The sequence below is a fragment of the Saccopteryx bilineata genome, chromosome 4 (assembly GCF_036850765.1).
Source record: "Saccopteryx bilineata isolate mSacBil1 chromosome 4, mSacBil1_pri_phased_curated, whole genome shotgun sequence".
Lineage (NCBI taxonomy): Eukaryota > Metazoa > Chordata > Mammalia > Chiroptera > Emballonuridae > Saccopteryx > Saccopteryx bilineata.
The window spans coordinates 49,329,692-49,355,964 of NC_089493.1; the positions used below are offsets into that span (position 1 = coordinate 49,329,692).

Sequence of the window (26,273 nt, forward strand, 5' to 3'; positions counted from 1 at the left end):
GTCAACATTTTACAGAGTTAGCATATACTACATGTACTATATGCTGTCCCTCACCAACAATACATAAAGGACATTTTCTAGGCCAGTAAATACTTTTTCTTTTTTTAAATTGAGGTATAAATGGCATACAACATTATATATATTAATGTCAGGTGTACAACATAATGACTCAATAATTGTTATACTGTGGAAGGATCACAGTAAGTCTAGTTAATATCTGTCACCATACGTAGTTACAGATTTTTTTCTCATGATAAGAACTGCTAAAATGTACTCTCAGCAACTTTCAGATATGCAATATAATATTATTAACTATAGTCACTATGCTGTACATTATATCCACTGACTGACTTATTTTATAGCCGGAAGTTCGTACTTTTTATATCCCTTCACCCATTTTGCCAACCCTCAACCCTTCACCTCCAATCTATTCTCTGTATCCATGAGCTTGGTTTTGGAGGTATTTTTAGATTACACAGGTAAGTGAGATCTGTTATACTTAACAATACCCTCAAGCTCATTCCATGTTGAAAGTTTCTAATGAAAGCAGTTGTAGCTTTTTCTCCCCTCCAAGTTTTTTCTACTGCGGTTAAATACATATTACATAAAATTTACCATTTAAACCATTTTTAAGTATACGGTTTAGTGGTATAAATTACATTCATAATCTGCTACCATCACCAACACTAACTTCAGAAATCGTTTCATCTTGTAAAACTGAAACTTTATGCCTAAGTAAACAATAATTTCCCATTCCCCACTTCCCCCAAACTCCTGTCAACTACCATTATATTCTATTTTCTGTCTCTGATTTTGACTACTTTAGGTACTTCATATATCATATTGTCTTTCTTTTACTGGTTTATTTCACTTACCATAATGTCCTCAAGGTTTATCCATGTTATCACATGTCAGTTTCCTTTCTTTTCAAGTCTGAGTAACATTCCATTGTGTATATATGCCACATTTTACTTATCCATTCATCTGTTCGACACTTGAGTTGCTTCTGCATTTTAGCTATAGTAAATAATGCTGCTATAAACATGACCTGCAAGTATTTCTTTGAGACCCTGCTTTCAGTCTTTGGTTATATACCCAGAGGTGGAATTGCTAGATCATATGGTAACTATATTTACTCTTTTGCAGGACTGCCATAATATTTTCCATAGTGGCCATGCAATTTTACATTCCTTCTGTATGCAAGTGTTCCATTTTCTCCACATCCTTGCCAACGCTTGTTATTTTTCTGTTGTTGTTGTTATAGTGGCCATCCTGATGGGTGTGAGTAGGCAGTAGTAGCTCATTGTAGTTTTTGTTTGTATTATCCTAATTAATGATTAGTAATGTTGGTATCTTTTCATGGGCGTATTGGCTATTTGTATATCTGCTCTGGAGAAATGTCTGTTCAAATTCTTTGTCCATTTTTTAACCTGATTGTTTTTTGGTGGTATTGAGTTTAAGGAGTTCTGTATATATTCTAGATATTAATCCCTTACCAGACATATGATTTGCAAATATTTTCTCCTATTAAGTTGGTTGCCTTTTTTACTGTATTGATAGTGTCTTTTGATGCACAAAATTTTTTATTTGCATGAAGTCTAATTTTTTATTTTATTCTTTTGTTGCCTATGCCTATGGTGTCATTTCCAGGAAATTATTACTAAATTTAACGTCATGAAGCTTTTGTCCTATGTTTTCTTCTAAGAGTTGTATAGTTTTAGATCTTACATTTATGTCTTTGATTCATTTTGAGTTAATTTTTGTATGTGGTGTCATGTCCAGTTCATTCTTTTGCTTGTGAATATCCAGTTTTCAACCATTTGCTGAAAAGACAGTCCTTTTTCCCTTTGAGTGGTTTTAGCACCTTTGTCAAAAACTATTGAACCATTATTTTTAGGCTCTAATGTCTTTCTTTTTGCCACTATCACACACTTTTTTAATACTGTAGCTTTGTAGTAAGTTTTGAAATCAGGGAGTGCAAGTCATTCAGCCTAGTTGTTGTTTTTTTCAAGATTGTTTTGGCTATTTGGGGTCCCTTGAGAGTCCATATAAATTTTACGATGGATTTTTCTAGGTTCTCCAAAAAGTGTCATTGGGACGAGGAGTAGTTTTTGACCAGGTAGGTGAATAGTTGATGATCCTTTTTTTTGCTGCTTCATAAACTTAGACATGTTAGAGTAATTGCGTGACCAATAATTATGCCATACAATTTCTTAATTTGAGCAGTTAAAATGGTTTTGCATTTTGGCCCTGGCTAGGTAGCTCAGGGTTAGAGCGTCATCCTGATACACCAAAGTAGAAGGTTTGATCCCCAGTCAAGGCACATGCAAGAATCAACCAGTGGGTGCATGGATAGGTGAAACAACAAATTGGTTTTCTTTCTCTCTCTCTCTTTCTCTCTTTCTCTCATAAGTAAATTTTTAAAAATGTTTTAAATAAAATGGTTCTGCATTTCAGATACAATGTTTTGGTCATTATGTGTATGATTTATTAGAGAGATATTACTGAGGTAACATACTGCCACGCTGTAAGAATAAGCTGTCAGATATGGCATAGTATTCTTTTCTTCCTAGATATTAGAAATTGTTATAATAATACTCCTTTCAAGTCCTTTTAAGTTTCACTTAATAATTTTACAGTTCCTAACAACAGTGCTCAAGGGTTCCAATTTCTCCACATCCTTACCAGCAAGTTTTGTTTTGTTATCACATCCATCCTAATGGGTGGGAGGGAGTGGTATCTCACTGTAGTTTCTATTTGCATCTCCCCTTTAGAATGACCTCCAGATTGTCAATAACATAAATAGAAGAGACTATAACAGAATTATGCAAGCATTTCCTCTTCTGGAGGAGTCACTTGAATATTTAGTCAAGTTATGTTCAAGGGAAAGTTATAGTCCAGGAAATGAATGGACTGGGTTCACAGGGGAAACAAAAATGTTTATTCCTTCTCTGCCTTCAGTGAATACACTGGGCTGTGATAGCACAGTTTCACTTATTTGACTTGAGGATATGGCTTGCTTTAATTATAGTTTGTAATGTTGTAAAGTACTGTTTCGCTGGGTTTTCGTAGAGACACCAAGTCCAAATGAATTTTTAAGGAGTTTTATTTAAAGGAGGAAATTTAATATGCCTGCCGCATATGGCTAACACAGGCACAGCTGACCCAAATCGTGTGCACTGTGCACAGCCCTGAGGCAGGTTATATACCTTTGATCACACACAGGTTGGTGGGAAGAGGGGGAGGGGAAGTGATGACAATTCATTAGGAAGCTTATTTGTCTATAGGATTTATAAAAAAACATTTCTATATGTTAAAACTTATGTGATAACACAATAGTGAAAATGTTGTTCTACATATTAAAAGATATTCCCAAATTTTCTAGTGTTTATTTGCCATCCCTTTGTCTAGAGGTACATACATCAATTACACGTCCTAGGTTTGATTCCTGGTTAGGGCACACAGGAAAAGTGACCATCTGCTTCTCCCAATCCTTCCCCTTCCTCCTCCCCTCCTGCAGCCAGTGGCTCAATTGGTTCGATCATGGTCCTGGGCACTGAGGATAGCTCTGTTGGAAAGCATCAGCCTCAGGCACTAAAAATAGCCCAGTACTCGAGCATCAGTCCAAGATGTAGTTGCTGGGTGGATCCTAGTTGGGGCGCATGCGGGAGCCTGCCTCACCACCTCTTTTCCTCTCACTTAAAAATAAAAAGGGAAGAAGGAGTGACGTCACGGAAATGGCGCCGTGAGCAGCACGTCCGACAGATCTCCCCTAAATCACAACAAATTTATCAACTAGAAACAGAAAAATTTATCCTCGGAGCATTCCGGAGTTCCACACAAACTGAAAGCGAAAGGACTGTTATCACTTGAATCTGAGAGACGAGGGTGTGGAGGAAGCTACCGCAGCGACGTTCATTCAAGCCGCGAGAGAGTGCGCCTGTGGTGAGTCAGCCCACACTCGGGAGCTGCGAGCAGCCGCGGGCGCGCGCCCGGTACGGTTGCAGAGCGAGCACCGCCCACACTCCGGAGAGGCGAGCAGCCACCGGCGTGCCCGGTCCGGTTGCAGAGCGAGCACCGCTAACGTTCCCAGCGGCCCGCGCACTGCAAGTGAGAGTCGCCAGCCACCCGTGCCCAGGGCACCCCATTCGCGCGCGTGCCCTGGGCATTCCACACGCCCAGAGCGCCCTACTGGCCCGCACACCCAGGGTGCCCCATTATCCTGCGCCTGGTGCGATCCAGCCGCCAGCAGCAGGGCGAGCGGGAGAGGCACCAGGGTGGTCTTCTACTTGGGAGATTCTCTCCGTGGGCGGGGCACCTCACCCAGCCATTCAAGCTAACAATCAAGCGTTGGGGGAGGGGCGCGCGCAGGCAGCCTAAAATACCTTCGGGAGCACAGCTGCGACCCAATCACTGAAATTAGCTTAACCCATGAAATCTGCACACCCTCGGTTCTAATTGATAAGATCTCTCTCAGTTCAGCGACCCAAGACAAGAGGCGTGATATTTTTTAGTGCCTCTCGCTAAAGGGGCGGGGGCAACTTCTGATTGATAGAGCCTCCATATTCAGGGATAAATGCTAACAAGAGGGACTTGGCAGATAATAAGATCTATACTACACTAGTCGCAAGCAGAGACTAGTGCCTCTTCTTCCCAGCCAAAACAGGCTACAAAGTGTGGAAAACCTGGGTTGAGAGGTCCAACTGAATGCTAGGCGCTGAACAGTCACCTTGACAACAATTGACTCCCACCCCCGCCTGATTACACTGGAGGCCCTGACTGTCAGAGCCTTTCCCAAAGCCTTGCACTGAGTGGGGATAGAGTGGGGATTTCCCAGCTCTTTGAGCCTCTTACTCCCCAGGCAGAAGCAGTTGCAGCCTTATAGCTGGATCACCAGGCTGCTAATTCAGGAAGGGGGACTAGGAGAGAGAATCCAGGAAAGCAAACTCTCTCATCGTTGGACCCTGCAAACGCCAACAAGCCTTGACTACCAGCAAGACTAAAGCCAATTATATGACATTGCCATAGAATCCCATCAACTGCAAATCCCTATCTAAGTGTGACACAGGGGCAGAGCCTGGGGTACAGAGTCACCGACCAGGAATAGGAAGAGAAAAGAAAAAGGAAGAAGTTAACCTCTCAAAATCAAGAAAAATCCACAGACTTTACAACTTGTTCCACTAATTTTTTTGTTGTTGTTTGTTTCTTCTATCTTATTGCCTTTATTTCCTCCACCTCGGTCCTTCTATTCTCTGCCCATCTTATGCTTCCCTTTTCTTGAACTACACTACCCATAAGTGTTACATTTTATTTTTCTTCTTCCTCCTCACCCTCCTTTAAGGTTATACTCCAAAACACTTAACTCTCACTCTCTCCTCTTTTGTTTTGTTTTTTTTGATTTGCTCTATTTTGTTTTTTTCTCTTCCTTTTTTATTTCTTCCTTCGTTTTTCTCTTTTTCTTATTTTTTCCTTTCTATTCGTTTTTTCTTTTCTTGTTTTACTTTCCTCCCATTTAATGCTCAATCACGAACAAATTAGTTAATTTGGGACTCAAGGCTTTTTTTTGGCTATATTTTTCTTTTTTGCTTTTGTTTTTTTTTTTTTCTTGTTTGTTTATTTTTGTGGCATTTTGGGTCCTCCCAACCCAAGGTCTCCATTGTATTTAGTCTTCGCTCCACTTAATACAACAGATTTTTACTTATTATTTTTATTTTTTTCTTCTTTATTATTCTTTTTTTGGTCCTTTTTTCTGGTTCCCTCTTATCCCTCTCATTATATCTCTTAGTTGACCATCACTTACAAGCAAATCATCTTATGCTTGTCTAAAATTTTCTTCCTTTTTTTTTTTGCATTTAGTAGGTCCCTACTCCCTTTTTTTGCCCCTTGAACTCTTCACCCCAAATCAGGCCCTCCATTATAGGTACGATATTTCCCTGAGGAGGGGAGAGGAGGGAAAGAGAAGAAAGAAAAAAGGGGGAAATAATAAATTATTACTGTTTTTTTTTTGTGGGGTGTTTTACCTTTTTTTTTTTTTTTTTTTTCTTTTTACTCTTTATTAATTCTAATTAGTGCTATCAACAAGACCACCCTCAGATGCCAATAAGAAAGAGGAAATCGAATATTATGGATACAAAAGAAAGAGAGGTAACACAAATAGATGTGGAAAAATCTATGGAGAAAAGACTTAACATATTGGAAGCCTTGGAGCTAAATGAGAGAGAATTTAAAATAGAAATCTTAAAAATACTCAGAGATATACAAGAAAACACAGAAAGGCAATATAGGGAGATCAGAAAACAACTCAATGAACACAAAGAATATATTACCAAGGAAATTGAAACTATTAAAACAAATCAAACAGAAATGAAAAACTCAATTCACGAGCTGAAAAACGAAGTAACAAGCTTAGCTAACAGAACAGCCCAGATTGAGGATAGGATTAGTGAAATAGAAGACAAACAACTTGAGGCACAACAGAGAGAAGAAGAAAGAGACTCAAAAATAATAAAAAACGAGAAAGCCCTACAGGAATTGTCTGACTCCATCAGAAAGAATAACATAAGAATAATAGGTATATCAGAGGGAGAAGAGAAAGAAAATGGAATGGAGAATATACTCAAACAAATAATAGATGAGAACTTCCCAAGCCTGTGGAAAGAACTAAAGCCTCAAATTCAAGAAGCAAACAGAACACCGAGTTTTCTTAACCCCAACAAACCCACTCCAAGGCACATCATAATAAAGATGACACAAACCAATGACAAAGAAAAAATTCTCAAGGCAGCCAGGGAAAAGAAGAGTACAACATATAAAGGAAGGCCTATTAGATTATCATCAGATTTCTCAGCAGAAACTCTACAAGCTAGAAGAGAGTGGACCCCAATATTTAAAGCCCTGAAAGAGAGGAACTTTCAGCCAAGAATACTATACCCATGAAAGCTATCCTTCAAGTATGAAGGAGATATAAAAACATTCACAAATACAGAAAAGATGAGAGAATTTATCAACAGAAAGCCCCCACTCCAGGAAATACTAAAGGGGGTTTTCCAACCAGATTCAAAGAACAAAAGAAAACAACACCACAAGTAACAGCTCCACCAAGAACACAATAAAACCAAACTTAAACTGTGACAACAAAGGAAAAAAGGGGGGGAGAGGATGGAGATTAACAGTAGCAAAGGACGATGAAGTGCAGAAATACTTATAAGATAGGGTACTACAATGAATATGGTAGGTACCCTTTTCATTACTTAATGGTAACCACCCTTGAAAAAACCACCACAAAAACACTTGACCTAAAAAAGGTAGCAACAGAGGAAAGAAGTATGGAACACAAACAAACAAAAACAAATGATAGAAAAACAAAAGAGAAGAATCAAACTAGATACAAAACTAACAGAAAGCAATTTATAAAATGGCAGTAGAGAACCCACAAGTGTCAATAATTACACTAAATGTAAATGGATTAAACTTACCAATAAAAAGACACAGAGTAGCAGAATGGATTAAAAAAGAAAATCCAACTATATGCTGCCTACAAGAAACACATCTAAGCAACAAGGATAAAAACAAATTCAAAGTGAAAGGCTGGAAAACAATACTCCAAGCAAACAACACCCAAAAAAAAGCAGGTGTAGCAATACTCATATCTAATAATGCTGACTACAAGACAGAAAAAGTACTCAGAGACAAAAATGGTCATTTCATAATGTTAAGGGGAAGTTGAATCAAGAAGACATAACAATTCTTCATATATATGCACCAAACCAAGGAGCACCAAAATATATAAGACAGCTACTTATTGACCTTAACACAAAAACTAACAAAAATACAATCATACTTGGAGACCTCAATACACTGCTGACGGCTCTAGATCGGTCATCCAAATAGAGAATCAATAAAGATATAGTGGCCTTAAACGAAATACTAGAACACATGGATATGATAGACATCTACAGGACACTTCATCCCAAAGTGACAGAGTATACATTTTTCTCTAGTGTACATGGAACATTCTCAAGAATTGACCATATGTTGGGCCACAAAGACAATATCAGCAAATTTAGAAAAATTGAAATTGTACCAAGCATATTTTCTGATCATAAAGCCTTGAAACTAGAATTCAACTGCAAAAAAGAGGGGGGAAAACCCACAAAAATGTGGAAACTAAACAACATACTTCTAAAAAATGAATGGGTCAAAGACGAAATAAGCGCAGAGATCAAAAGATATATACAGACAAATGAAAATGAAAATACGACATATCAGAATCTCTGGGATACAGCAAAAGCAGTAATAAGAGGAAAGTTCATATCACTTCAGGCCTATATGAACAAACAAGAGAGAGCCGAAGTAAACCACTTAACTTCACACCTTAAGGAACTAGAAAAAGAAGAACAAAGACAACCCAAAACCAGCCGAAGAAAGGAGATAATAAAAATCAGAGCAGAAATAAATGAAATAGAGAACAGAAAAACTATAGAAAAAATCAATAAAACAAGGAGCTGGTTCTTTGAAAAGATCAACAAAATTGACAAACCCTTGGCAAGACTCACCAAGGAAAAAAGACACAGGACTCAAATAAATAAAATCCAAAATGAAAGAGGAGAGATCAAAGAACAAAAACCACATGATCTTATCAATAGATGCAGAAAAGGCTTTTGATAAAATACAACACAATTTTATGTTTAAGACTCTCAACAAAATGGGTATAGAAGGAAAATATCTCAACATGATAAAGGCCATATATGATAAACCATCAGCCAACATCCTATTAAACGGCATAAAACTGAGGACTTTCTACCTTAAATCAGGAACAAGACAGGGTTGTCCACTCTCTCCACTCTTATTCAACGTGGTGCTAGAAGTTCTGGCCAGAGCAATCAGACAAGACAAAGAAATAAAAGGCATCCATATCGGAAAAGAAGAAGTAAAGCTATCACTTTTTGCTGATGATATGATCCTATACATCGAAAACCCGAAGGACTCCACAAAAAGATTATTAGAAACAATAAACCAATACAGTAAGGTCGCAGGATACAAAATTAACATACAAAAGTCCATAGCCTTTCTATATGCCAACAATGAAATATTAGAAAACGAACTCAAAAAAATAATCCCCTTCACGATTGCAACAAAAAAAATAAAATACCTAGGAATAAACATAACAAAGAACGTAAAGGACCTATATAATGAAAATTACAAAGCATTGTTAAGGGAAATCGGAAAAGATACAATGAGATGGAAAAATATTCCTTGTTCTTGGATAGGAAGAATAAATATAATCAAAATGGCCATATTACCCAAAGCAATATACAAATTTAATGCAATTCCCATCAAAATCCCTATGAGATTTTTTAAAGAAATGGAACAAAAAATCATCAGATTTATATGGAACTATAAAAAACCCCGAATAGCCAAAACAATCCTAAGGAAAAAGAATGAAGCTGGGGGCATTACAATACCTGACTTTAAACTATATTATAGGGCCACGATAATCAAAACAGCATGGTATTGGCAGAAAAATAGACACTCAGACCAATGGAACAGAATAGAAAGCCCAGAAATAAAACCACATATATATGGTCAAATAATCTTTGATAAAGGGGCCAACAACACACAATGGAGAAAAGAAAGCCTCTTCAACAAATGGTGTTGGGAAAACTGGAAAGCCACATGCAAAAGAATGAAACTCGACTACAGCCTGTCCCCGTGTACTAAAATTAATTCAAAATGGATCAAAGACCTAAATATAAGACCTGAAACAATAAAGTACATAGAAGAAGACATAGGTACTAAAATCATGGACCTGGGTTTTAAAGAACATTTTATGAACTTGACTCCAATGGCAAGAGAAGTGAAGGCAAAGATAAATGAATGGGACTACATCAGAATTAAAAGTTTTTGCTCAGCAAGAGAAACTGATATCAAAATAAACAGACAGCCAACTATATGGGAACTGATATTTTCAAACGACAGCTCAGATAAGGGCCTAATATCCAAAATTTACAAAGAACTCATAAAACTCAACAACAAACAAACAAACAATCCAATAAAAAAATGGGAAGAGGACATGAACAGACACTTCTCCCAGGAAGAGATACAAATGGCCAACAGATATATGAAAAGATGCTCAGCTTCATTAGTTATTAGAGAAATGCAAATCAAAACTACAATGAGATACCACCTCACTCCTGTTAGATTAGCTGTTATCAACAAGACGGGTAATAGCAAATGTTGGAGAGGCTGTGGAGAAAAAGGAACCCTCATTCACTGTTGGTGGGACTGTAAAGTAGTACAACCATTATGGAGGAAAGTATGGTGGTTCCTCAAAAAACTGCAAATAGAACTACCTTATGACCCAGCAATCCCTCTACTGGGTATATACCCCAAAACCTCAGAAACATTGATACGTGAAGACACATGTAGCCCCATGTTCATTGCAGCACTGTTCACAGTGGCCAAGACATGGAAACAACCAAAAAGCCCTTCAATAGAAGACTGGATAAAGAAGATGTGGCACATATACACTATGGAATACTACTCAGCCATAAGAAATGATGACATCAGATCATTTACAGCAAAATGGTGGGATCTTGATAACATTATAGGGAGTGAAATAAGTAAATCAGAAAAAAACAAGAACTACATGATTCCATACATTGGTGGAACATAAAAATGAGACTAAGAGACATGGACAAGAGTGTGGTGGTTACCAGGGGTGGGGGAGGGAGGACCTGGGAGGGAGGGAGGGAGGGAGGGAGTTAGGGGGAGGGGGAGGGGCACAGAGAACTAGATAGAGGGTGGCGGAGGACAATCTGACTTTGGGCGAGGGGTACGCAACATAATTTAGTGACAAAATAACCTAGACATGTTTTCTTTGAATATATGTACCCTGATTTATTAATGTCATCCCATTACCATTAATAAAAATTTATTTAAAAAAAAATAAATAAAAAATAAAAAGCCCCTCAAAAAAAAAAAATATATAAAGGGAAGAAAAAAAAGAAAAGCCAAAATTTAGGAGTTAAAAAATATACTTATCAATTAATTATACTGTGGTAAGGTACCAATGAATAGAAAATTAATATTATTATTTTAGGGAAAATAGTTAGGTTTCTTGTCCTCTCCTTCCTGTAGAGAATAAAGAGAAAGAAATGTGAAAGATTCCTAGCTTGCAGAGACATACTGTGTAGGAAACCCCTTTTTTCAGGAGAGGAGGGGGAATTTACATGGCTCCAGGGGATAAGCATGTGAATGGCCCATCAAACAGAAAAAGAGGGAGAGGAAAAAGTTTGCTTAATCTCTCTCTCCCTGCACCTGGCTAGCTATTTACCTGCTTCCTTACAGGTGTGGGGGAAGAGGGGGAATCTGTCTCCTTCCCCGCTTCATTTACAATACAGTGCTATCGCCCATCCTGAGTTGGTGTAAATCACACAAGTATAAAAATCACTTTTATGAAATCTCTCTGTATGCCAAACCTAAATTATAAAATGCCCTTTTAAGCTTCCTGGTAAAAAAGGGATTTCCTACACAGTATGTCTCTGCAAGCTAGGAAACTTTCACATTTCTTTCTCTTTATTTTCTACAGGAAGGAGAGGACAAGAAACCTAACTATTTTCCCTAAAATATTAATATTAATTTTCTATTCTTTGGTACCTTACCACAGTATAATTAATTGACAAGTATATTTTTTAACTCCTAAATTTTGGCTTTTCTTTTTTTTCTTCCCTTTTTATTTTTAAGTGAGAGGAAAAGAGGTGGTGAGGCAGGCTCCCACATGCGCCCCAACTAGGATCCACCCAGCAACTGCATCTGGGGCTGATGCTCGAGTACTGGGCTGTTTTTAGTGCCTGAGGCTGATGCTCTCCAACAGAGCTATCCTCAGTGCCCAGGACCATGATCGAACCAATTGAGCCACTGGCTGCAGGAGGGGAAGAGGGAGGGGAAGGGTTGGGAGAAGCAGATGGTCATTTTTCCTGTGTGCCCTAACCAGGAATCAAACCTAGGACGTCCGTATGCTGGGCCAATGCTCTCTCCACTGAGCCACCAGTAAGGTCAAGTATGGCTTTTCAATAAGCCATAAAAAAGAAAAATATATCATTATATGATGTTAAGATTTAACACATAAGGACTAATTACTAGAACCGTATGTTAGGAGTCTTTAAAAGGTTCAAATTTCTCACTGCTTGCTTTGTAAAAGCTGCTGAATTTGTTAGAATTTATTCATACAGAAAGATTGACATGTTTAAAATCTTTCTCCCCAAAGGAGTTAACATAGATTCAGTAAATGACCATTTTTACATTAATTATCTATATATATGTGATATATATATAATATATATTATATGTTTTGTATAGGTTATTTGTCTTTTATATTACTGATTTTTAAATGCCATATGCACTTTGAGAATAGTGACTTTTCATGTTTTAAACGTTGTCCGCAGTTTGCCTGGCCAGATAGCTCAGTTGGTTAGAGCATCATCCCGAAGTGCAGAGGTTGCCAGTTCAGTCCCCAGTCAGGGCACATACAAGAACAGATTGAGGTTCCTGTCTCTCTTACGCTCTCTCTAAAATAAACATTTTGAAAAAATGTTACCCCCAGTTTGTCTTCGTACTCTGCTTATGATACCTTTCTTTGTGAAATTATTTTTCTTCTTAGATAAATTTGTTGGTCCTTCTTTCTGTATTTCCCTCTTTCTCCCACTTAGGCCTTTTCTACTAGGGAATTCTAAAACTATTTAACTGTAATCTCCTCTAGTTTTCTTCCTTTTTTTCCCCAACATTTAAGTATTTGGTTTATCAGTAACAATTTTGTTACAAGGGGTGAAGGAGAGCTCTAGGTCTATTATTTTCAGATGGCTAGACTGTTTCCCAAAGCTGTTTACTTCTATCTTGTATTCATAGGTTCAAAATGCCTTGTCATCAACTGAATTTTCATGTAAGCATAGGTTTTGTTTTCTGTTTCAGTGATTTTTCCCCTCCTATTTATACTTGAGTACTATTCTGTTTTTGATTACTCTCAACTTTTCATTGCTTTTTAAAATCTTCATTACTTTTATTTTTCAGTTATTTCCTTTCTGTTTTCATAGTTTTTTGACATTTTGACAATAGTAAGGATTATTTCTTATTCAGGCCTTCAGGAAAATATTATACCTTTTGCCACATAAATTTTCATATTTATGGTATTTCTTGCAATTGTGAATGGCATTTTTTATCAGATATTTTCTAATTGGTTACTGTTGATATTTATGTCAGAATTTGTTTTATTGGATCTGTTTTTTCTCCAGCAGTTTTACAGAATTCATGTTTTTTGCTGGTAATTTTTAAAAGTTTTTCTGACAGAATTATTTTCAATGTTCTTTGATGTCCTTTTTGCCTTGAATATAACTTTATCAAATACTGATATTGCCAATCCCTCTTTGTTTATACAATATTTATGTAATGTAACAAATGGGTAGAGCTGCTGTACTATTGTTTTACTTTAATCTTTTCTGGGTCATTGATTTATAGATGTCTTAAAAGAAATTATATTTGAGTTTTATTTTATAACCCAGTCTCGGTCTTCCTCTTTTTAGTAGGTGAGTCTATCACAGTATTATTTAGTAAGATATTTGATCTTTTGTTAAAGATTTTTGTTTTTAAAAATTTTTAAAAACTATGACTAGAGGTTTCTTGTATTTTTACTGCTGATAATCTGGAAAGAACACAGTCTGTACTTTTATTAGAGGTGGCTTATAAGACTTTAAATTATATACTCCAAATTTTTTTTTTATTTGTCAACGTAAATGAAACAGACATTGAGTTCCTAGGTTTAAAAATGTTGAACTTTGCCTGGCCTGTGGTGGCGCAGTGACTAAATTGTCGACCTAGAGTGCTAAGGTCACTGGTTTGAAACCCTGGGCCTGCCCAGTTCACGACAAGCAACCAAGAAACAACTAAAGTGAAGCAACTATGAGTTAATGCTTCTTGCTGCTCCCTCCTCTCTCTGTAAAATCAATAAATAAAAAATCTTTATAACAAATGTTGAACTTTTCATATTCATACTCCTGCCTCTTCATCTCTCAATTTTCAAATGTTTATTAGTTTATTTGACGGAATGTAAAAAAAAATTTTTTTTTACAGAGACAAGGAGAGTCAGAGAGAGAGAGATAGGAACAGACAGACAGGAACGGAGAGAGATGTGAGGCATCAATCATCAGTTTTTCATTGCGACACCTTAATTGTTCATTGATTGCTTTCTCATGTGTGCCTTGACCATGGGGCTACAGTAGACCGAGTAACACCTTGCTCACACCAGTGAGCTTTGCTCAAACCAGATGAGCCCGTGCTCAAGCTGGCGACCTCGGGGTCTCAAACCTTGGTCCTCCACATCCTAGTCCAATGCCCTATCCACTGCGCCACCGTCTGGTCAAGCAAATTTTTTTTTTAATTATTGATTTGAACAAGAGAGAGAGAGAGAGGGCTATCAATTTGTTGTTCCACTTATTTAAATGCATTCATTGCTTGATTCTGACAAAAGGATCAAACCTGCAACCTTGGTGTATTGGAATGACACACTAACCAACCGAGCTACCAGGCCAGGGCCTCATCAGAACATTTTGATTGTACTGGGGCGTGAGTGTGGGTGTGTGTTAGTCTGCATGTCTTTTTTTGAGACAGAGGAAGGGGAAAAGAGAGATAGAGAGAGGCATCAACTCTTTCCTCTTTAATTGTGGCATTGATTACATCTCATACGTGTCCTGTCTGGGGCTTGAACCTACGGCTTCAGGATTGAGCTAGTGCCCTCCAGATGGAGCTGGCAACCTCTGTGCTCTGGGACAACACTCCATCCACTGTGCCACTGGCCAGGGGAGTCTGCATATCTTTAAGGAATTATACCGATTATTTAGACTTAGTTTTGTATTTAAATAGATTCACTGCCCACATCTGGTCCTTTCATGCTATGTCCTTGCCATTCTGTTTTATCTTGTATTAGCTGTTGCTAGGCTAGAGCATGTAAGTGTTAGGAATAATATAATTTGAATCCACAAATTCTTTGTTTTTCCCAAACCTGTTCTTTCTTCAGTCTTCCCAATTTTGCCAAGCCCAAAATCTAGACATTGCCTTGAATTCACCCCAGTCCGTCAGTCAGCAAGTTCCTTCAACTCCACCTCCAAAACATATCCTGAATCCAACAACTTCTCTTAACTGCTGTCTCCACCCTCCTGGTCTCCCTGTTTGCTCTCCCACACCCCCCATCTGCCACCATCTAGTTTCCACAAAGCTACCAGAGTGATCTGTTTAAAACACAAATCTTAGTGCTGTCCTGCTTAAAGCCTTTTTGGAGTTTCCAAATTTACTTAGAATAATATTCAGATTTTCAGCCTTGCTTAAAAACCCTATGTGAGCTACCATGTCTACTTCTTTGAGCTTATCATGTACTTTTCCTCTTCCCTACTCTGCTTCTGTTTTCTTTTTATTTAAGCAGTCCAAGATTAAACTAGCTCTTCTCTTCTACCTGAAGTACTATACTAGTCTTCATGATTTTTGCTTAGAAGACTGGGTCATTTAGATCTCAACTTAAATGTTGTGTCCTTAGACCCATTTCTGAAATCCTAATGTAAAGTAGACAGCCAGCCCTAGCTATTTTAGTTCTATGCATAGGACATATGACTGCCTGATACTTTATTTATTTATATATATTTGTTTGTTTAAGGTCAGTCTCTCCTAGAATGTAAGATCCATGACAATAGTACATCTATCTTCACTGTAATATTTCAACATCCGGAATAGTTTAGGTGCATAGTGAGCACTCCATAATTATTCTTTGTACAAGTGAATGTTATAAATGCTTTCTGTTGCCTTTTAAAAAGAATGATGAATTGAATAGGTATATAATTATTACATCACACATTCTCCTCCCACCTTCAAAAAAAATTTGTAGACATTTCCTCCCTTGAATATTGTTAGAGAAAACTGTAAGGCCGGCTTGATATTTTTTCTCTTATAGGTGACTTGCTGCTTCTGTCTGATTGTAGAACCAATGCTGGATATCTTCTCTAAGCTATAATGTTCAGAAATTAAGGGCTTAATATTTGTTATATCTTTAGATTGTCATTCATGGTTAATGCAGTGTGTCTGTAAAGGCATGGTGCACTTTTGATCAGTCACAGGAAAGCAACAAAAGACAATAGAAATATGAAATTGGCACCAAATAAAAGGAAAACCCTCCCAGTTTCTGTAGGATGATGTGGCAGCATGTGCGCATGTGCAGATGGTGACGTAACACCGTGTATACAGCAGAGCAGCCCACGGCCATGCCAGTCGAGATGTGGACGGTACAGAGGAAAGTTCAGTGTGTTCTGTGGCTCGCTAAATTCGAATCCGTGACCAAAGTGCAATGTGAATATCGGCGCATTTATAACGAAGCGCCACCACATAGGAATAACATTACTTGGTGGGATAAGCAGTTGAAGGAAATCAGCAGTTTGGTGGAAAAACCCCGTTCTGGTAGGCCATCAGTCAGTGACGAGTCTGTAGAAGCTATACGGGATAGCTACCTAAGGAGCCCTAAAAAATCTGTGTGTGAGCCCACATCGAACTGCACTGAATAGGTATGAAACTGGGAGAGTTTTCCTTTTATTTGGTGCAGATTTCACATTTCTATCGTCTTTTGTTGCTTTCCTGTGACCAGTCAAAAGTGCACCATGACTTTACGGACACACTGTAGTTGTAAACTTAAAAATTAGTAAATAACAACTATAAAATTAGTCACTGGAGAAATAAGTACTTATACTTTATATATACTTTTCTTTTTAGAAAAAATAGTTTTATTTATTTTTATCTTCTGTGGTTTAGAGTTTAAGATCTTCTGTTTGTGATGGTGATTTTATTCATTTGGGTTGTTTCATTACATTTTATTTGCGGAGTTTTTTTTTCTGTTTCTTGCCTCTTTTGGGGAAAAAAATTTGCGTTGTGACCATAGATTTTTATACCATGTTGTTTTAGCATTTTCAGTAAAGCCCCAGAGTAGATGGTGTTTTTCACATTTTTAGAACAGACTTATGGGAATGTTTAGGTCAGAAATCTGATGGTGTTCTAAAGAATTTCCCCAACGTTCAGTTCAGATACTTGAAATAATTCCAGAGACAGCTGTATTTCAGAAATGAATTCTTAAAAAAACTGCACTTAAGCTGTTATAATACAAAAGTGTTTCCTTGTATTGATTTAACAGCTGAACTGGTTTAGAATTGTTTTTAGACATGAAAAGATAATTATTTGCCAGTATGACTTAGAAAAAGTCTTATGTCTTAAACAAGCAAAACTTTTTTTAAGTAAATGAAATTGCAGCTGTAAACTCAGTAATATGTTTTACCCCAGTTAAAAATAGATTGTTAAAGTTTATAGTAATTATAGAGTCATGAAGTAAGTCAGATTTACTTATTTAACCCTTGGCAATTTAAATTTATAATATTGTATTTACATCTTTCCTAAAAAATCGCTTTTGAGGCTTTTCCTAATGCTCATAAAAATTATTTATTTATTTATTTATTTATTTTAAGTGAGAGGAAGGGAGATAGTGAAGCAGACTCTCATATGCGTCCTGACTGGGATCTACCTGGTAACCCTATCTGGGGCCAATGCTTGAGCACTGAGCTATTTTTGTACCTGAGGCTGACATACTCAGACCAACTGACCTGTCTTCAGTGCCCGGGGCCATATTTGGGCCATATTTGAACCAATCAAGCCCCTGTCTGTGGGAGGAGAAGAGCAAGAGTAGGGATGGAGGAGCAAATGGTTGCTGCTTCTGTGTGCTCTGACCAGAAATCGAACCCAGGATGTCCATATTCTGGGCCAACACTCTATCCTTTGGCCACTGGCCAGGGTCAATACTCTTTTAAAAATGGATCCCTGGCCACTGGCCAGGGTCAATACTCTTTAAAAATTCTAACATGAACATTAGAATTAACAATAAAATAGATTAGCACAGTGAATTGTGTTCTGTTTTGTTTTTTAAGATTTTATTATTGATTTGAGAGAGAGAGAGAGAGAGAGAGAGAGAGAGAGAAAGGCAGGGTAGGGAGGAATGGGAAGCACCAACTTGCAGTTGCTTCTTGTATTCTTGTATGTGCCTTGACTAGGCCAGCCTGGGGTCTCAAACTGGCAACCCCAGCATTCCAGGTTGACACCTTATCCATTGTGCCACTATAGGTCAGGTTGAATTGGCTTTTTTAATTAGCCACAAAAATAATTGGGAAAGTTAGAGTCAGCATTCCTTCCTATGTCTCTATATTTTTGTTATTCTTTTTATACACAGCCAAGTGATTATTTCCAACAATGATTTAGTCATTTCTGAATCTTCTTTTAATAATAGAGATGCTTATTAAATATAGGCACCATCTTACAAATAAAGTTTGAGATGCTAGTGATTAGTACTGAAAATAAATAATATCAGTGGTACCGTTTTGATTTTTAGTTGCATTTTCTATCTTTTGGTCAGGCCATCAGATCTGCCCTGGAAAAGCAGGCAGGTGTTATGATGATGTTTGTCACCATGTTTTCCTGTTTATATCTGAATTTCAGCTTGCCCTCCAACTCATTTTACAGATGTTCATTTTGTTCACACAAGTCTGTACCTAGTGGTAGCCAAGAACCAGAACAGGAGCAATATTCTTGGGAAAGTTTATCATCAGAACCCTACTTTCCTGTCCTCTCTGTTCTCTCTTCCCTCTTCCCATTATTCATTTATGGTGAAACTAGTGGTAGTATTTTTAAATTATGCAAGTTATAGTTTGTTGAAAACTGTGAGTCTTGCTTACAGGGAAAGAATTTAATGAAATTATCACCCAGAGTGACTAATGTAGTATACTTTTGTTTGTTTGCTTGCTTGCCTTTTTTTTTTTTTTAAGATTTTATTTATTGCTTTTTAGAGAGGGGAGAGAGAGAGAGAGAGGAAGGGGGGGGGGGCGGAGAGGAGTGGGAAGCATCAATTTGTAGTTATTTCTCATAAGTGCCTTGACCAGGCAAGCCCTAGGTTTTGAACTGGTGAGCTCAACATTTCAGGTTGGTGCTTTATCCACTGTGCCACCACAGGTCAGGCTTGTTTGCCAGTTTTTAAAATGCTAAATTGAAGTCCTCATGAAACAGTTCAGTATGTTTAAATAACAAGATAAGTGTATTTCATTAGTGTAGACAAGTTTCAAAATAACAATCTTTAAAATATCTTTGAATAGATGTTTTAAACTTTTGTCAGTTTTGTCATGTTTCCTGCAAGTATGAGCAGGGAAGGAAGAGCAAATTTTTGAAAAGTCAAAAGTCTTTAAAAATTTAAACAGCCGTTAGTTTGCCTTGTTAATGTTCTTCAAAGAAATTCCAAAGTAGGGGCTGTGGCCAAATAGGACAAATGTTAGCTATTCTGGTTAAGTGCTATGTTCTTGATTTTCAGGATTTGCTTCTATTTTAAAACCTCATAATTTTGACTTTTAAATATAATCTGTAAAGCAAAATATTGATTCCCTATTTTTACTACAGTATTTGCAAAGTTCAGGTCTGAATTGGAAAATGTTAATTTGAGGTAAAAATGCCCACCAGACATGTTTTTGTTTAATATAATACAGAAAACTAATAAGGTTAGATAGATATTTTTTTCTATTTAATAGGTAAAAATCACTTGTAATGCTAGAGTTCTCTGTTTCAGTTAGATCCCAATTTGCTTTTGAACACAAAATAAAATTAAAATGTAAGTGTTTTTTGTTTCTATGTAATAAAAATGAACTTCAGTGTCAAATTCTAAATTAGTGAATTTAAAACTGATAGGGATTTTTTTTTCTCTTTAGGCGAATTTTCAGAATCTAAGGTAGGCATTCCAAAGAAAATTTTCATTAGAGTTAACTGTCCTATTTGCATTCTACATTCATTTTTCTCAATTAAAAAAAATTCTATTTTCTTATTACCACCTAAAACAAATTGACAAGATTGCCACTATCGTGTCACTATATTTTCATGGACATTTGAAAATTATATGACAAAATAGTTAGCATTGGACTAGTTGGTTTTCTGAAAATGCTTATAATTTATTAGTTGCACAATAAAATTAGTTTTCCCTGTGGTACCTATCTTTACCATTGATTTTATTTCATAAACTTCAGAAATGTTTCTTACTAGATAGTGCAAAAAGCTTAATATTGCAAATACTCATTTAAAAGATTTACTTTTTGTATTGTAAATGATATAACAAATTTTTATTTTACTTTTTATTTATAAAGAGTAATTTTTAGCCTGACCCTGTGGTGGCGCAGTTGATAGAGCATTGGACTGGGACACAGAGGACCCATGTTTGAAATCCCGAGGTCACTGGCTTGAGCATGGGCTCATCCAGCTTGAGTGCGTGAACACTGGTTTCAGCATGGGATCATAGACACGACCCCACGGTCACTGGCTTGAGCCCAAGATTGCTGGCTTGAGCAAGGAGTCACTTACTCTGCGGTAGCCCCCTAGTCAAGGCGCATATGAGAAAGCAATCAGTGAACAACTAAGGAGACAAAGGAGCCACAACCAAGAATTGATGCTTCTCATCTTTCTCCCTTTCTGTCTGTCTGCCCTATCTGTCCCTCTCTCTTTCTTAGTCACAAAAAGAAAGAAAAAGAGTAGTTTTTAAAACTTGAATATCCAACTATAGTGAAGTTCTTAAATAAATTAGGGTGTATTCAAATAATTTAAAATTATTTTTTACTGCACACCAGTGCTATAGAAATAATAAATACTAATATGTTTCTTAATATGACCTTAGAAATATTAATTTTATTCTCAAAATAATCCTCTGCAATTGTATTCCAGGCTCATGTTTGTAGGTAAGGACACTGAGAGGTTGGCTATCTTGTAGGAAAGTACGGAATAATCAAATGTAGGACATTGAGGCTGCCTTAAATCTTGAGGAAACTGTTTTAAACCAAATAAAATTGTGATTTGCCTTTTATGTCCTTCACAGGGAGAATAAGGAATAGGAGATTATTTCCATGACCCACCCTAGGTGAAGAGTCACCATCCTACAAAAAGCTGAGACCCCCAAAAGGCTTTTTGTCTGGGTAAACTAGAAATGAACTTGTCCATTCCCTACCCAGAGACTACAAAAAATATACTGCTCACAAAAATTAGGGAATATTTATTGCTTCATATTCATTTTGAAATATCCCCTAATTTTTGTGAGCAGTATATTACTTGTCTTTTATTTAATTTTCAGTTACACTTGATACACAATGTTGTTTTAGTTTCAGGTGCATAACATAGAGATTAGACAATTATATACTTTATGAAGTGATTGATTACCCTGGTAAGTGTAGTACACATCTGATACCTACATAGATATTAAAATATTGTTGACTTTTCTTTGTGTTGCACTTGACATCCCTGTGACTATTTTTATAACTTGAAATTTATACTTCTTGGCCCTGGCCGGTTGGCTCAGTGGTAGAGCGTCGGCCTGGCTTGCAGAAGTCCGGGGTTTGATTCCCAGCCAGGGCACACAGGAGAAGCATCCATCTGCTTCTCCACCCCTCCCCCTCTCCTTCCTCTCTGTCTCTCTCTTCCCGCAGCCAGGGCTCCATTGGAGCAAAGATGGCCGGGCACTGGGGATGGCTCCTTGGCCTCTGCCCCAGGCGCTAGAGTGACTCTGGTCGCAACAGAGCAACACCCCGGAGGGGCAGAGCATCGCCCCCCTGGTGGGCAGAGCGTGGCCCCCTGGTGGGCGTGCCAGATGGATCCCGGTCGGGCGCATGTGGGAGTCTGTCTGACTATCTCTCCGTTTCCAGCTTCAGAAAAATACAAAAAAATACAAAAAAAAAAAATTTATACTTCTTAATCCCTTTTACCTTTCTCATCCATCCCCTAAACCCCCCTCCCATCAATTTGTTTTCTATATCTATGAGTTTTATGTCTGTCCATTTATTTTAAGATTTCATATTATGAGTGAAATCATGTTATTTGTGTTTTTTTGTTTTTTTTTTTACTTATTTCACTTAGTTTAATACCCTCTAGGTCCATCTATGTTGTCTCAAACGACAAGATTTGATTCTCTTTTATGGTTGAGTAATATTCCATTGGACACACACACACACACACACACACATATATATATCACATCTGCTTTATCCATTTGTCTGTTGATGGACACTTAGGTTGCTTCCATATCTTGGCTGTTGTAAATAACTCTCTGAACTTAGAAATACGTATATCTTTTTGAGCTAATGTTTCAGATTTCTTCAGATAAATAACCAGAAGGGGAATTACTAGATCATATGATAGTTGTATTTTTAATTTTTGGAGGAACCTCCATACTCTTTTTTTTTTTCCCATGGTAGCTGCACCAATTTACAGTTCTATCCACACCCTTTTCTCTACATCCCCATCAACACTTGTTGCTTTATTGATAATAGTTATTCTTACAGGTATGAGCTAATATCTCATTGTGGCTTTGATTTGCATTTTCCTAGTGATTAGTGATGTTGAGCATCTTTTCACATCTCTGTCACCTATATATCCCCTTTGGAAAAATGTCTATTCATGTTTTCTACCCATTTTTTAAATTGGATTTTTTTTATATATATATTGAGCTGATTGAGTTCTTCATATATTAAGTCATTATTGAATATATCATTTGCAAATATCTTCCAGTCATTAGGTTGCCTTTCTTGTGTTGTTGATGGTTTCCTTGGTGGACAAAAGGTTTTTGAGTTTGATGTAGTCCTATTTGTTTATTTTTGGTTTTGTTGTCTTTGCCCTAGGAGATATACTTTGCCCTAAGAGACATATCCAAAAAAAATATTGCTAAGACCAGTGTCAAAGAGTTTTTTTGCCTATGTTTTCTTTTAGGAGTTATGATTTTAGGTCTTACATCCATATTGAGTTCATTTTGTAAGCATTACAGTATAGTTTAATATCAGGCAGAACGGTAACTTCAACTTTGTTCTTCTTTTTCAATATTGCTCTGGCTTTTTGGGGTATATCTTTCTACTTATTTGTGTCTTCTGGGTTTTTTTCTTCAGTGTCTTATACATTACATGTCTTTCTGATTACAGGTCTTTAATCTCCTTGGTTAAATTTATTCCTAGATAATTTATTAATTTTGATGTATTTGTAAATGGAATTGTTTTATTAATTTCTTTTTCTGATTTTTTGTTATTGGTATGTAAAAATGCAGTTAATTTGTTTATTAATTTTGTGCCTGGCTACTTGACCGAATTCAGTGATGAGTCCTAATAGTTTTTGGTGGAATCTTTAGGGTAATCTATAATAGTACTATGTCATTTGCAAAAAATGACAATAAATATTGCTGGTCTTGAATTAGAATCACACTATGTGTATGTCTTTAAAAATCTTGGGGTTTCTTTAGTTGCAAATGTTTCCTAGGGTGGCACACCCAGCCACGTAGCAGAAGTTAATGTAGTCTCTCACCTTTAACTCAAGCTTGAAAGAATTCCCACATATGAAGTTCCAAGAAATAAGAACTCGGAGTAAAAAATTACAGAATAACACAAGGAATTAAAGTGCCTTAATACTGCTAGCAAGAGCTAGAAGAAACAACAGAGTAGACCCGTGAAAGACATCAGATTTAGGAATTATGTACTCTGCATACGATGTGGTAAATAAAAGAATGATTTGAAACTATGAGTAAAAAGAAATATACTGTTATAAGAATTACATGCAGATTTGAAAAATAACCCAATTGATGGTATACAAATGAGAAATAATTACATATTTAAAATTTAATAGATATAACACATTAGATAATGAAGAGACTGTGCAAAATATAGCTCAGAGAAGCAAAAAGATGAAAATATAAAATCATAGAAAATAAGTGAAAGATAGGCCCTGGCTGGTTGGCTCAGCAGTAGAGCATCAGCCGGCGTGTGGAAGTCCGGGTTCGATTCCCAATCAGGGCACACAGGAGAAGCACCCATCTGTTTCTCCATGCTTCCTTCTCTCTTTTCCCCTCCTCGCAGCCAAAACTCCATTGAGCAAAGTTGGCCCAGGTGCTGAGGACGGCTCCATGGCCTCCACCACAAGCACTAGAATGACTCTAGTCACAACAGAGCAACGCCCCAGAGGGGCCACGCATTGCCCCCTGGTGGGCATGCCAGGTGGATCCTGGCTGGGTGCATGCGGGTGTCTGTCTCACTGCCTCTTTGCTTCTAACTTTGGGGGAAAAATACAAAAAAAAATAAGTGGAAGATAAGAGTAAAAAGATCTTACTCAGGTCTAAACAGAGTAGATATACAGTTTAGCAAAGGCACTATTTGAAATGTTGAAAATCTTTTCAGAACTCAGAGAAAACACCAAATATTTAAGGATTCCAACCAGAATAAATAAAAAGAAATGCACACATGCATATAAACTGATGAAACTGTAGGATACTTAAGAAAAAGATCTTTAGGCCCTGGCCAGCTGGCTCAGCAGTAGAGAGTGGACCCAGAGTGTGGAAGTCCTGGGTTCAGTTCTTGGTCAGAGTACACAGGAGAAGCAACCATCTGCTTCTTCCCCCTTCTTTCTCTCTCTTACTCTTTCTTCCCATCCTGCAGCCATGGCTCAATTGATTTGAGCTCCACCCAGGCGCTGAGGATGGCTCCGTGGAACCTCTGCCTCAGGTGCTAAAAGTAGCTTGGTTACCAGCAGCCCCAGATGGGCAGAGCATTGGACCCAGACAGGGTTTGCCAGGTGGATCCTGGTCAGGGCGCATGAAGGAGTCTGTCTTTGTATCTCCCCTTCTCTCAATTAAAAAAAAAAGACAAAGATCTTTAAATCAACTAGGGAATAAAGACATTGACTACAGAGGAAGGACTAATAGTGACTTATTGAAATGATGATAGAAGACTAGATAGGTATTGTCAAAGAACTGAAAGAAAAGGGCTAGCATGGAAAATATCTTTCAATAGTGAAGGCAAAATAAAGGCATTTTCAGACAGAAACTAATAGTGTTTGGCACCAGTAGGCCCTCAATAAAGGAAATTTAAAAGATAAACATCAAGTGGAAAGAATGTGATCCCAGATGGTAAGGCTGAGATGAAAAAAGTAAGGAAATGCAAAGAAAGTGATAATTACTAGTCAATCTTTTAAAAATAAAACATATGAAATAATAATGATAATGAAGATGGTGTTTTGTTAATGTTCTAGAAAATAACTAACATTTTGGCATGTGATTTGGGAAGAGGTTAATAGAACTAAAGCATTCTGAGACTATTGTATTATTTGAGAGATGAGTGAAGGTATGACTTAATGTGTATCCTTTACTAAGGAAAGTATGCACATTAAACTTTCTAGGGTAACTTCTAAAGAATAGAAATGGAGAGCATCATTTCCAAACATAGTGGAGAAACAAACAGAAAACAGGAACTCAATGCAAATGAAGGTAAGAAAGGACAAAATGGCATAAAAAAGGAGGAACCAATAGAAATCACAAAATAAGAGATAGGTATACAGATAAGTCAATAATTAGTAGATAAGTAAAACTTAACCTAATGAAAGAAAATGATTTTTAGACTAGATTACTGTTTTGTTAAAGTAATTATTATTTTTTGTTGTTAATTCAAACCAACATAGAGTGGTTTGAAGTAGAAAGTAAATTCTTCTAACCATGTCCTTATTCCACCCACAGAGGTAACTACTTTTTTTCTGTTTCCTTCTAGATATTTTCTATCTATTGCTCTGTAGACATCTGTTTGGGATTATCTTCATTAATCCTCTTCCATTGGCCAACTATTAAGAAATATTTTTTTTTCTTTTATTTTCTCATTAGAAACTCTTGGTCCTGGCCAGTTGGCTCAGCAGTAGAGCATTGGCCCAGTGTGTGGAAGTCCCGGCTTCAATTTCCAGTCAGGGCACACAGGAGAAGTCACTATATGCTTCTCCATCCCTCCTCCTTCTCTCTCTCTTTCTCTCTCTCTATTCCCCCCTTCAGCCATGGCTCAAATGGCTAAAGTTAGCCCCAGGTGCTGAGGATGGCACCATGGCCTCACCTCAGGCACTAAAAATAGCTCAGTTGCTGAGCAACTGAACAGGGGGCCCAGATGAAGAACATCACTCATTAGAATACTTGCTGGGTGGATCCCTGTCATGGCATATGCAGGAGTCTGTTTCTGTATCCCACCTCTCACTTAATAAAGAAAAAAAGAAACTCATACATATTGAAATAAAAATTTCATTATAAAATGTTGTCATTGTGTACTTTGTTTAAAGTATATGCAATCATTTATGTAATACTTGTTTTCTCAGTTTACAAATAAAAACTAGGTTTCCTTTAA

At 37.1% G+C, this 26,273-nt stretch overlaps 1 protein-coding gene across 2 annotated transcripts in view; it reads left to right on the forward strand.

Moving 5' to 3' along the window:
• Positions 1-26,273, forward strand: part of MAP4K5 (mitogen-activated protein kinase kinase kinase kinase 5) — a 135,620-nt gene that overhangs the window by 29,059 nt on the left and 80,288 nt on the right. The window lies entirely within an intron of this gene.